The sequence below is a fragment of the Stegodyphus dumicola genome, chromosome 2, assembly GCF_044657685.1.
Source record: "Stegodyphus dumicola isolate Sdum_Otavi_A_Nest chromosome 2, ASM4465768v1".
NCBI lineage: Eukaryota > Metazoa > Arthropoda > Arachnida > Araneae > Eresidae > Stegodyphus > Stegodyphus dumicola.
The window spans coordinates 165825078-165839286 of record NC_140769.1 but is presented as its reverse complement, the minus strand read 5'-3'; the positions used below and the strand labels follow the sequence as shown (position 1 = coordinate 165839286).

The following is a 14209-nucleotide window of genomic DNA, read 5'->3' as shown; positions in this document are numbered from 1 at the left end:
CTCTCCATACATATATTAGTATGCAAGCTACATTACTATTTACTATGTATACTATATAAGCATTATCTAACTTCAAAGGGAAAGACTGTGAAGTTTTTGCACAGCAAAATGTTAAGCGAATATATTCTTGATCTAAGGTTAATCGAAGAAAGGAATTCTTAAATCGCGGCAACTGCCGCGTCTGCTTTTTGGCGGCTAAAACCATTTGTTGATTTGTTATTGTTATATATACAAGAATTAATTGTTAACATAAGCTTAATTTCTTTCTTTTTGAGGGCGTAGGATCAACTGTATTTCCCGCAAAATTCTTCAAGTAAATGCAGACTGCAAGTTTATTCGAAAACTAAGAAAGTGTTTTTGATGAAATGTTGAAGTAATTTGAAATAAAACAATAAACAAATTTACAACAGAAATTATTCATTTAAAAATACATACATACATAACTACTCGGGCGTATGTCTAAGAAACTGAAAATATAGAAATATTTTCAACTATATCTGGCGATGCAGTGCTGTTTCTGAGATTTCAAAAAGTTTTTCTTTTTTTGTTTTATTTCATCAGAAAGTTCGCTATTAACAATAAAATTTTCATGTTTAGTACGTTTTTGGATTATGTATAGAATATTAGAAGCGAATATTTTACTGTTATATATTTCTAGATAAGTAGATGTAAATATATTATTTTTAAATGATTGAGAATTCTAGGTTAAGAACCCTTTATTGTCAATACAGCAGCTGCATAAATTTGACAAATTTAGAATTACTTTCTACATCTAACAGATATAGAATGTATATATATATACATACATATATATATAAAAACGCTACATATATAAGCAACCATGCGTTTTATGACAATGATAGATCCTTTGCTGCGTATTTTTATTTTTGAGGTCATGAGTTGTGATCGATCGTTTGATATGCGCAAGAACATAGCGTTCTATCTTATAAAATATAGTACCTTAGGGAAAAGCTGCCATGATTACCTAGACTTTGATTTATGCCATCGTATAGTTCTCCGACATCTGTGCAATTTCAGACTCAAAACTCTACACTTCTACAACTCAGGATTTCATGCTATGAATTCAGAACTATATATGCAAAGTAGTGCATTCGGTGATACTGCTCGAATTCGGATACTGTACTGATTCAGATACTTTCTCAATGTGTAAATCTGTATTCATTAAAACACTTTCTCGTATTTCACTAACTTATCCTGGAGCTTATTTTTCATCTCTTGCGGTATCAGAATTGATGTTTTAGGAATGGATCTCAAGTTTGTCACAAACTACATAAAACTGAGAATCTCATGTTATATTCATGAACTTCTGCTACCAGCCTATACCCAGCCTATACTCTGTTAATACTCTGTTTTACCAGAACTATACTCTGTTTTCATGTTTTACTTATCGCTCTTGCTAATAAGTCACTATGTTATAATTTTATATCTCTAATCATAAGAAATAATAATGGGTAGAATACGAATAGGTTGAATTCTTAATCTTTTATACATATACTATTAGTTTCCAAAAATATTTCTTTCATTCTCTTTAGATATTTCAAGCCATTAACTTTCACGAAATCACTCAGCAATCTTATGTTCCTGCCTTCATATACAGGATGAATCTGAACAAGCGGGCAAAACTTTAGGGCGTGATAAAAGGCAGCTATACGAGCAATATTCATCTTTGATTGTATGGCAGGAACGTAAACGGCAAGTCGCTAGAGGGCATTGTAAATAAATGGTATAAAAAGGATCGGTTTTTGCACCCAACGGCATTTTCTACCGAGGATTGCTGTTTATACTAACCACGAAATTTCAAGGGCGGTGGATTGGTGGAAGTGGTCTCAGAGCTTGGCCATTAAGATCACCGGATATCTCGTGTTGGAGGCTTTCCTGTGGGGCCCCTAGGAAAAGCCTAATCTGCGAGTGTCCCATTGAAATCAATATGGGTCTAATCGCCAATATCGCGGCTGTTGCCGGCGATATTCGGGAAATGCCTGGTGTCTTCGCAAATTTGCCTCAGTCCCTATCCCGCAGGTGTGAAGAGCTGGCGGAATGTATTTTGAGCAATTTCTTTGAGCATGTTGTGTTAATAAAATGTTCCTGAAGTATATGCTGTCATTCTTGTGTTACTACTTTAAATGTGACACTGGAAATCTACCATTTAACTTCTCAGTCCTTGCGCCCAGACTATACATTCTGTTACGAATATTGCTCGAATATTGCCTTCTGTCACCCCCTAAAGTTTTGCCTACTTGTTCACCCTGCATTAGTCAGATTTTAAAGTGAAATTTCCACGTTATATTTGCGGATATAAAGTATTATTAAATCCTTAGCATTAAAATTAACAAGCACATTACTTTAATTACTTTTTATATTTACTAGGCATTTGCCCTGCCACTGCGTAAAATAATGCATGTTGTTTGGAACCCAACTCATCTTAAATCCTTTTCATTTTCTGAAATTTGATGAAACTAATGCATTTTCTGAAATTTGATGACAAAATAAACTATATTCATTAAAAAATAAATACATGCTTCATAATTTACAGCTAGAACTTGCTGATAGTTTGAAACATCTTCAGGCAAATCATTAAAAGGATACACATTAGTGCCTAATGCTTAAAACACACTCGTAAGTAAATTGAAAGACAATTTAATTACAATAGATGTATTAGTTCCTTTTTTACCTCAACTTAAGTCCATAGGCCTTATGTTCTTTGCCATAACTCATCAGATCCAAGCTATAACCTGTTTTGATAGATTTTACCTCTTCCAAAGTTATAAAAATTTTAAAATTAACTTCGAAACTTTATTTTATCTAATGGATTTTCTTCTAAACTAATTATTGCAAAGTTATTAACTATGGAACCTGGATATTCCTCAGCAATATTCCTTATGATTGTGCCTCCAATTCTTTTTTCTTTAATACGGAAAAAGAATATATCGCTAGGGAGCTCTGGAAACTTGAAGAGAATAGGTGTTATGTTGTGTTTTAAGTTTAGTGCAACAGAAAATATTTTGGGGAAAAAAATGTAAAAGCGGTCGCCCGAAAGGTTTACTATTTAAGATTACTAAGATTTTTTACACTCACACTAAGCTCGCAGTCTACAAGTCTGCTCTTGCACTCATTCCTTCTAAACCTTTTTTTTTTTTTTGTGTGTGTGTGTTTTTAGATTTATTATTAACCATTCTTAAGCATTATTTTCTTCGACCTTATACCACATACAATTCAACAACAAAATAAACACTGCATAGCAGCAGATGCTTAGCATTCTTCTTGCAGTGCTAAGTGTTGCCACAACATTTTTCTATTTTTTTTTCAGTCTAAAATAGAAAAACAGAAAACTGAAAATTATTTTCCTTATTGAGTTTGCAGCATTTAAAAAAGGAGGGGGAAATACTTCGAAAACTTCCTATTTATTCGTTCTTTTTTTAAATTTTTTAGTTTATGATTTAAAAACATTATGAAAGATTATGCACTTACAAGTAATTTAATTTCACATATTTTTTTTTCTCAGTTCATCACATTAATGTTCAGTTTGTAGAGACATCAGGTTATAAAGTATTTCTCCACCTTCTTAGCGTGCCTTCGTGGCGAAGGCGATTGCTAATTTTTCATCGCTCCTGCTTCCAAAAATATACCTAATGACTCTAAAAGATATAAAGAATACGTAAAAGATTAAATTAGCAGCTTAAAAGAGAATTTCCCTTCTGTATTCTAAAAATAGCAACTTCTATTTGCACTGCGTCATTTCGAGAAAAATCTATGTCAAATGACTCTTACGTAATTCTGATGATGTAAACTGAACTAAAACTCAAGCAGCCAATAGTAATTTTACAGTAATATTAACTATCCAATCAAAATGCTTTGAAAACCAAAACTAACTCAGTCATCTTGAGATTTCATCCTGAACATTACTTGCTTTCTATGCTTTGGAATGGCCGCACTGCAGTCTATCTTCTCTTTCTTTCTTATTCAAATTTATCTAAAATGTAAAATCTTTTGGAATGTGCCAATGTGATTGTCGCCGCAACATGTTTGCTAAAATAAAAAATGAAGATTAAAATCTGCCTTCGCCTCCAATTTCCTAGTCAATAAGGATCAACACTTATACGCCATCAAAATTACTGCTCCTGAATATATTACAACTGAGTCGACAGGATTCGAACTTGTACGGGGAAAACCCAATGGATTTCGAGTACCTGCGAGTCCAAAAGTGCTAACGTCGGTGAAAACGAAGTGTACAGCCATCTCTTAAATGTTTAGAAGAAAACAAAAATATGTTTTAAATCATCAAAGTGTGCCTGTTCTTCACAAAACTGTTATCATCCAAATTGTGGCTATGATTGTGAAAGCGAATTAGTTAATTAATGCCTTCTTCTTCAAGATATCTTCGGCTCCGTCAATCTACGTGAGCACCCTGAAATCGTGTTGAAAGTTTTAAATGTTTTAAGTCAAAATACATTCTTCGAAATTTCATCTAGCATATACGGTGATTTAATAAGTGTAACGTCGTAATTGAACAGCGATATGAAAATGTGAAAAAAAATCGAATCGTAGAATTGCTAAGAGTGCTTATAAATGAAATCTAGAGCCCGCCCTTCAAAATTAATCCAGCGTTTGTTTATAGTTGAAATGACAATGTTTCCGACTGCTTAACGTTTCAAATCATTCCAATGCTTTCAAGGTCATCGAACTGCGTATAATATGGCTTTTATGCGAATAAATTAGGATGTTCTTTCGCAGTTATAGGATTAAATTTATACTTGAAGTAGGTGCCAGAAAATTATATTCACTTCTGCTTTTGCGTAATTAGATCTCCATTGGGTACTGATATATTTTTCTTGATAAATTGGATATTAAAAAATGTAACCCTGTGATATGAAAAAATATAATTTAATGATATTAGAAATTTGAATTTTAATAATTTAGTAAAGAAAGTAAAGAATTCTTAGATTTTTAATTATTTTTAGGGAAGGCTATTAAGTTAAGTTTTTATATTTTTGACATTTTGTTGAAAATTTTGAAAACGAATTTTATAATTATTTAAAAAATGAAGTAGATGTAAAAAATAAGGGAAATTAGTATAGATGAGTAATATAAAATTATGGTAAATGCATGATAAAATTTATGGGTGATTGAATGTTAAATACGAAATATGATGAGAGTGTGCTGGTTCCTAAGGGGCCTGTAATTACCTCTGTACAGTTGTTCCTTTTACCCTCTTCATGTAAGATAATATTGGAGGCTCTCATTTTATATGTAATTTTTTATATTATTATACTTTTTTCTTTGTGCAATGTATTAGTGCAGTTCTTAAAGGTCAGTTACCTTATGCAAGGAACGGAGGACTTTTCAAGCAACTGCCTAGACACCCTGGGCCACCAGTGCAGAGAACTCACTGGTTAGCTCAAGAGGACAGCCCTATTGATGGATATGTTTCTTTAGAAGTATTGCGAGGCCTTTCAGTTTGGTTAAATCAGGATTTGTAAATGAAATATAATAACGGTGAAACCATAATTTCTGAAACTGTTATTCCTATTACACTCATGTCCATAAATTAAGGACAATTCGGAGTCATGCGGAAATCGAACTCTAAAATAAATATATCACCTGTAAAATCACAACACACATCTTCAACAATCATATGCAAATTTCAGGAAGTAACCAGATGACACCAATGGTACGTCACGATGACGACAGTGTAAGAGAGTGATATATAAGGAATACAGGCAAAGAAGTAAAATTGTTCGCTGGCGCTTTATAAGCATTTCAGTGCAATAACCGAATAGTTATGACACAAAGGACGCATTTGGATGATTTTTTACGTGGTAGAATTATCGGCCGTCTGGAATGTCGGCGTACCCAACTGGAAATATCAGACGAACTTGGAATTGTCCAGAGTGATATCTCCAGGCTTTGGCAACGATTCCAAGATGATGGTAATGTGAGTAGACGTTACAGCACAGGTCGCTCCAGAGTTTCAACGCCGAATGAGGACCGGTATTTGTCAGTTACTGCAAAAAGAAACAGGCGGAGAACAGCCTCATACCTGTCTCGTCAGCTCTCTTCAGCCACTGGTACGACAATTTCAAGGCAGACCGTGTACAAACGCTTAGGGCAGATTGGTCTATATGCTCGTAGACCTGTCAGATGCGTTCCACTTACTGCAACTGACTGTCGCCTGCGTTTAGCCTGGAGTAGAGAGCATGCATTGTGGACACCGCAACAGTGGGCTTGTGTGATGTTTTCCGACTAGTCCAGGTTTAGCTTGCAGTCTGATTCTCGCCGGACTTTCATATGGAGAGCTCCAGGTACCCGTTACCACCAAGAAAACATCATTGAACGACACCGTTACGGTGGTGCAGGAGTTCTCGTTTGGGGTGGAATTATTCTGGGTTCCAGAACTGACCTGCATGTTCAAATTGGAACCATGACAAGCCAGATCTATTGTGACTTCATTCTGGAACAACATGTACGTTTGTTTCGGGGCGCCATGGGCGCACAATTTGTGTTTATGGATGACAACGCCCGTCCTCACCGCGCAAACATCGTATGCGAATGCCTTCAATCGGAGGATATCACACGTATGGACTGGCCAGCATTCTCACCGGATCTGAATCCAGTAGAGCACGTGTGGGACATGCTTGGCCGACGAGTTGCAGCCCGTCAACCTCGTCCTACATGTCTACCGGAACTTCGGAGAGCATTGCTTTTTGAGTGGTGTAATATCCCCCAAGATCAGATCGATAATTTGATAATCAGCATGCCTAGGCGTTGTACGGACTGTATTGCATCGTCTGGGAGACATACAATGTATTAACAATCATACCAACAATGTAATATTGGTTTTTGTAAACAGGTTTTTGTCTTGTAATTTGCTCCAGGGAGAAAAAAATCGCTAATTTTTTTAATAATATCAAACATATAGCATCTTTTTTTTTTTTTTTTTTTTTTTTTTTTTGCTCTTTACCTTTTGTTTAATAAATAAGCTTTACAAATAAGTCAAATTTGTTTTGCTTCTAACTCTTCCTTTGCCTGATTTTGCATTATCCTTAATTTATGGACATGAGGGTATAATTGAAATATTGAATAAAAGCACAAGGAAAAGCCGGTGCAGTGTCGATGCGAGCCTAGATCCATATTGAAAAAGAATTTTTATTTCGTAGCACCTAAAGAACTTGGCAGTCGAGGCGATTTTAATTCCATTTTTATTTGCAATTTATATTTGTGGCCACAATCACTTGGCACTCTAGTCGTGCCTTTCCACAGAAGATTTACATTTTTGATATTGTTGAGATAGAAAGCAAGCCAGGGAAATTACATCTTACAGAGTAGAAAGCAAAGCTGAAGTTCGTAGTTATGCAAGATGGAAGCGCGTTAAATTTAGAAGTTTGCTGTCAGATTTTTTTATCTTACACATTCTCGTCTTTCAAAAAGATAAAGGCGGAGAGATAGAGAAGCCTTTTAGAGAGAATAAGCATTAGAGTAGCAAAACATGTGATATATAATTTTGAAAGATACAAAATATAATATTTGATATCGAACATTAAAATTAAAATACGTAAAATTTTGAGTTCAATAATAATTTTTAAAGTCCTATGATAATTTGAGTCCAATTTGTTGAAAATTCCTTTTTCTGGAACATTCACAACAGGATTTTGATATTTCAGGGAAGGATTTCCAAAAATTTTCCCACACCAGATCACAATTATAAAGATTTTATATACCCAGAACTTATTACGAATAATCCTAAATCTTAAAATTTACGCCAATTTTCATATTTATAAGTAATACTTTATCATTTGTAATAGCATGATTGAAATTATGGTTTTCACTTTTTTTTAACAATTTTGACTTTAATTGCACAAACTGGAAGACTCCACAGCTTTCTCACACATCCAGCTATTTGGGCAAATCCACTTTAAACAAACTCATGTATTAAATTTTCATGAGTCGTTAGTGAACTGCACTATAACATTCCATTATACTAAAAAAATCACACTCTATTACATGAAAAAGTAAAAATTCTATGCAATAAATAAAGTGGGAGCCTTCAAAGTTTATATTACATGAAGAGAGTAAAAGGAACAATTATGCAGAGGTAAAACAGGCCTCTGTTTCTGAACCAATACTCCCTCATACTTCATATCTAACATACAATTATTGATAATTATAACATTCATTTACCATAATTCCAAACAAATTTTAAAACAATTTACTCTTAATTAAATTCTGATATAAATTTTATTACCATTATTCAATTGTCTCAAGTCTCTGATATTTGTATATTAACTTTAGCAATATTAGCATTATCCCATTTAATAATTATTTCATTTATACTTTATATAGACATTATTCTCAAAGTAATTATAAAATTTTTTTAATTAAAATTTTTAAACAATAATCTTAATTAAAAAATTCTTATCTTGTCAACAAAATAAATCCAAAATTTTTAACATTAATTCAAAAATGTTTTACAAAACTTATAACTAGTTACTAGTAACAATAAAATTTAAAAAATCTTCCCTGAATAAAATCTTGGAATACTTATCCATTTTGATTTGATATTTTTGTAACAGTGCCAATTTTTTTAATATTCATCGAATTAAAATCATTTTATAAGAAAACACCATACTTTCAGATTTCAAAAATATAACCAGTTATTAAGTAAGTTATTTATAATGATGCAGTTGGAGAAAAACTCAAAACACGTTTTATCACGTAACATCAAAACACATTTTCGGAATATCGCCACTTATGAGTTTTGGTTTTCAAAGCATTTTGATTGGATAGTTAATATTGCTGTAAAATTACTATTGGCTGCCTGAGTTTTAGTTCAGTTTACATCACCGGAAGTACGTAAGAATATATATGTAAGAATATTTACGCATAGCTCTATTACTAAGGAATAATTTGTATGCGTGTAATATATATACACAATATACGTAAATATTCTTGCATAGAGGAGAACCAAATCACTTTTTGTCATGAATTACGTAAAAATAAATTGCAAATAAATTATAATTTGTTAAGCTATATAATGAAATAAAATATTTCTTTTCTTTCTTCGTCTACCAGCGGTGGTGTGGGTAAGCCAATGAGCATAGATATTTTAACGCGTGTTCAAATTCCGGCGAATGAGGCTGGCTGTATGCAGCATGAAACATCACCAAAGCAAATCGTTGATTCTTCAATTTCAGGTTAAGCTAAATTGTCGCACATATTGAATTGAATGAGCGTTCGTCTTCTTGGAAATCACAGGTTTATTTCACAGTACGAACATAGTACACAATTGCGTAAAAACATATCTGAATAAACTAGTACATGGCCGTTCAGCAGTTGCAGCGCTATAACTGCCTCAGAGAGTGTGGGCGCGCGACGCAGTGAGCCTCATACACAAATTTTAAGCACCATGGTAGCTTCCTTACCTTTCTGCATCTGTAATGTGAATATAAGCCAGTTTTCCTTAAAATGTGGAACTATCTTTTTCCCTTATATGGACAGCACTGAAGAACTCCATAATATAAATAATTCAAACTTGTTGTCCTACAACAACAAGTGATCAATGATTGAGAGGCCAAAGCCGCCAAATATGAATTTCTGTTCTCCAGGGGATTGGTTTTCATGAGAAATTGTAGTTTTCTTCATATATAACGTAGATGCAAGGCATCTTCTTTTATAAATTCTTCTACAAAGACATTTATTTGATTCGCTGATAGTATAATATATCCCTTATTTGCCTCAGCTAATAAATCTAATACAGTTCTGAAATGTTAATTTTCATTAAATTAATAATTATCATTCCTTCCAACAAAAGTGTTAAGTATTTAATTTATAATCTGAGTATTTAATATTTAATCACTTAATTACTCAAATAATAAATTTACGACTTACTCTTAAATAACTATCTCATGTGCAGGCTTCCTTCCCTTTCCTACAATAGACTTGATTATTTTCATAACATGTTTAGCTTAATTTTGTTGAAAAATATTGTAGACATTTTTGTGTAAACATTCTTAGTTTTTACTTCACTATGAAAACTGATGTCATTGGCTTAGGAAAGCATTATTTCTGTCGCCCCAAATCTAACCTCGATGAATTACTGAGCAGAAGATTCAAAATGAAAATAATTGTGTTACTTATGTAATTAGAGCGCATCTCTTTACTTACTTTGTTGACGGTAGCATGAGAAATTCTGTCTTCGAAGCTATGAAACATTTAAGAATGCTTCGGTACCGGAATCGTTAGAACATAACTTTTCTGGCTAAGGAGAATATTATAAATATTCAATCCGTAAAAGAAAAAAATTCACAACAAGTGAGGAATTCTATGGTGAGTCAGGTAAGTTGCAACTAAAAGCGATTCTTTGAATAAATTAATTAATAAATGTATAGACATGACATGGTTAGATTACGACCATTATATGCAGAAAAAAGCTAACCTTGTAAGCCAAATAAGTCACTATTCGTCACTTAATCCATTCGAGATAATTAGACTGAGTACAGCATCTGCAGAATACTCCGCTATTGATTGCAGACTATTTCCTCAAATTGCAATGATCGAATCATCCAAATCCGAAATAGCTTTAAGTGAAAAACCCTATTCGGTGTATGATTATAAAAGGATATTAGCTTCTATTGTTATTTCGATCAAGGATAAATTCGAAATTTATCCTTGATCCTTGTTTTCTTGAATAAATGATAAAGAAAAACTAAAATTCTTCTGATAAACTTCCGAATTTTCGAAATAATTTTGAATTGTTTTCAGCTATTAAAGTATTTTTAAGATTAATAATATACACAATAAGTTCATTCTCCATGCTATATGACTACATTAACTAATAAATCTTTTTCTGATAAGAAAGTATATTTCAGACATTTTTAGTTCAAACACTTCTCATTAGACATTTTAACTAAAGACTAAAATTGTTATAGTTTTACTGGGAACAGACGGTAATTTTTAAAAACCATTTACAATTTTATTATTATAAGAATTGTAATATTTATCAACACAAATGCAACAGCTTTTTTTTTTCCAGAATCTGCTTCTACTTCAATATACTGCCATCCCTCACTATATACAAAAACAGAAACAGTCGAAATTCACAGCCAATTGTTTTCATCTTGCAGATTCATTGATCGATGAAAAGTATGAATGTGTAGACTTTTTAATGTTAATAAAATCTAAAATACATTACGTTTGCAAAACTACAATCAAATGAGAGGAAAAAAATACGCCTACACTTAAATTTATAAAACGTGACAAAATAGGCCAGAAAAACGTGTTACGTGTCGAATATAACGATATCGGTTATAAATAAGAGCCATCGAAAACCGGGAGGTAACCTGTACGTGCGTGGGAAATTACGTTATATGACACATGAATCACTAAAAACATAATTACAGTATGTATTATTGTTTACTTTAAAATACTCAAAAAAATGATACTTTCAAACAATCATAGTACTTAAAAAGATGAACTTTAAATTTTGAGTTTTAAAGCAGTTTGATCTAATAATAACTTTGAATAAGCCATAAATATTTTTAATTTTACTGTTTCTTTAAAAGAGTACATCTTAACTTAAACTTTCTTTAAAGAGTACATCTTAACATTGATGCTGTATTTAGAATGGGTGCACACTTGAATCCTTGCAGAATACAAACAAAACTCAGATTCCATACTTTATTCTTAATGGTACCTAAAATATTTAAAATGCGATTATTTTATTTAAATTAATACGCAAATATGCGAATGAATAAATATCATAATGAAATAAGTTAAGCAATTATCAAAAAGTAAATAGCATGAATTTAAGAAATTTCTGAATTAAAAGGAATTTCCATATTTCATTTATAATACAGAATCTTCTTTCTATGTTACAATTCGCACATTACGTATACATATACATTGAAAAAACAAAAACGATAAATAAAATCTTCCTCGAGATTATTATACATGAAACATGCAAGTTAAGTGTAAGTCCTGTTACATTAATTTCAGTTAACACACATACTAAATTAAAATCATGTCTTTAAACAAAAGTGATACAATTAAAGTATTTCTGGCCAAATTAAAAAAAAATGGTTTTTGATTAATACAATCACAAAAGTAAGAAATGGAGCGGACGACTTTCCTTTAAATTGAATATCTTTAAAGTTTCTGAATTTTCTGACAAAAAAAATTTAAATCCTTTTCAGACACCTTTAACTTAAATTTAAACGCTCATAAACTTAAAATCTACAAAATAAGTAAATTCAGTTTGAATGGCAGTGCGTAACAAGGCTTTAAAAAACAGAAAGTCTCCCAAATTAAACATCTGTTCCTTTGAAACAGATTTCTTCATTTAATTCCACTCATTTTAGTTTGAGGCATTAAAATTAAATAACTTAGGAAAGAGTGCGTAAAGTTTTGCTTAAGCGTAAATTACGCTATGTTTATTTTTAAATTCATTTTTCTGAAACAATATATTCAAATTATAACTAAACTAACTAACTACAACGTTATAATTTTTTAATTCAACACTTTCTCATCATTTATCCAAATTTATATTTTCAGATACTAATATTTCATATTATCTGATTACCTTTTTACACTATTAACAAATTTTGCATATTGAAATCTATCTGGCTATTCTTTCCTAACCAGACCTTTATTTTACGCTAATTATTTTATAACTTTTTCATAGAAAATCATTTCAGAACTCAATTTAATTGAATCCTTCTTAATCTAATCTATATTCTTAAGTTCATCACTTTCATTTTCCCCTTCATTATAATTGTAAAGAAGTAAAATATAAATATAATTGTAAATAAGTAAAATATTTTTAGTTTAGTAGAAATCTTTATTTATGTGTACCTGCTTTTACATTTAGAGAAGAAAATTACCGATTATTTTTAAAACTTCAAAAAAAAGTATTGAATATTACTTACCTGGTATCCTAAATGCAAAAGCAAAAAGTATTATCCTTCAGGGAGAAAACGCGCGAAAATATTTTACATCTGTAAATCCACCTAAAATAATAACTTATAACTAAAATAAAATTTCAGAACAAAATTCTCTTACGATTCGTACTTTTTCAGTTTCAGTCCATCAATATTTTCCCTAAGTAGCTGGACTTCTTACCGTAGTTTTCGAAATCTGAAAGGATTGATAGTAGGTTTCAGCTTCTGGTTAGTGAATGAAGTAACTTGAATCAACGGGGAATCTGGAAGTCGGCGCACCGCTAACAGAATGCCTGCCATCTAGCGGACAATCTCTGCATTCTCGGTAGGAAACTTTCTTTCTCTTTTGTTCTTCCATTGACTGAAAAAAGTTTTCGTTTTATTTATTCTCAAGAAAAGTGTTATGTGCATGACATTTGTTTCAGAAAGAAGTGAGGACATTTAGCGCCTTGAGGATGTAACCAGCTATTATAACTAATTATTTGCACATTTCCTAAATTAGTTTTACGGAAGTTTCTCTTTAGCAAATTAAAGAAAGCAGCGGCAAATTGCGAATCAAATTAAAATAGTTATTTACGTAACTTATACTACGCGACACGTAAGTGAATCTGTTCATATAAAGATCTGGAATAAAATGTTTCCGCTTTAGGTATAAAATATATGGTCTTAGAAGACACCTTTTATCGATTTAAAATAATGTTAGAAATATTCGTAAAAATTATTAATTGTACAATTACAGTTTTCATGTATTTATAGACCCTTTAGATACGTTATTAAATTAAACAGAATATAATGATTAAGAGCACTATTCACTGCACACACAGAGTTTAATCTATGGATTGACCATAGACATTAATTGTCAGTCCATAGGCGTGCCCTTCGGAAATTTACATGGCCTGGTCAGCTGCAGATTCACACTATTTGATGTCACGAAAGGGTCTGAACTTTTACACTTCGTGCTGGACCGTGGTCACCGAAAGCGAAGAATTCTATTTTAGTTTGCGTACTGTTCGTTAAAGTTGCACCGTGGTTTTTGTAAATTTGAGTATAATGGTCCTAGTAAAGTAGTTAAGTTACTTTCGTTTTTAAATTCAGATCGAAAGCTAAGTTTACTTATTATTTTAGTATTTATTAATAAATATAACGATCGTCTTTTATGTAGAGCTGAAATAGGTTTATCATGCCTACATGATGTTGCGTTCAAGCCTGGCACCAATGAATATATATATTGTTACGAACTTTGGATTTAGATAGCTAAT

General features: G+C 31.9%; 1 protein-coding gene across 3 annotated transcripts in view; it reads right to left on the bottom strand.

Annotated features, from left to right (window-relative positions):
* LOC118193914 (neuropeptide S receptor-like) overlaps positions 1–13238 on the bottom strand; it is a 1011430-nt gene extending 998192 nt beyond the window's left edge. The window contains exon 1 of one of the 3 annotated variants that reach the window (XM_085811422.1): positions 12939–13238. The gene's annotated coding sequence lies outside the window, so the exon portion shown is untranslated. The remainder of the gene's footprint in view (positions 1–12938) is intronic. The other 2 variants (XM_085811424.1, XM_085811423.1) reach the window with 2 other exon arrangements.
* Between the last annotated feature and the right edge of the window lie 971 nt (positions 13239–14209).